Source organism: Penaeus monodon, chromosome 25 (assembly GCF_015228065.2).
Source record: "Penaeus monodon isolate SGIC_2016 chromosome 25, NSTDA_Pmon_1, whole genome shotgun sequence".
NCBI lineage: Eukaryota > Metazoa > Arthropoda > Malacostraca > Decapoda > Penaeidae > Penaeus > Penaeus monodon.
The window spans coordinates 8,840,940-8,841,363 of NC_051410.1; positions in this window are offsets into that span (position 1 = coordinate 8,840,940).

Genomic DNA, 424 nt, shown 5'->3' on the forward strand with positions numbered 1-424 from the left:
CCTTCCTCGTCATTTTCGAAATCATACACAGTAGCTTGCACACAAAAACGATCACGCGCTAACTAGAAGCTATATTCCCTTACAAACTTTACGACTCCAACTTGATCCAGAGTCTATCCATTTGCTCGCAGGAACTCTCAGTAACAAGGAACAAGTGGACAAACAGGACTCTGAATACCGTGGCGACACACATACAAATCACAAGATAAAAATACAAATGAAACTCGTGCTTAGAAACGAGGTAGTGTGTCGTATCTAGCACAATAAGGTAACGAAACGTGTTGCATATTTACATTTTTTTTCTCTCTTTCTGTCTATCTGCTTGGCTATCTGTGTATATATGAAGGTTTTCTTAACCCATAACCTTTTATTTATCTGTCTCTCTCTGTTTATCCGTGTATCTATTTCGCTTTTACTTTTTTTC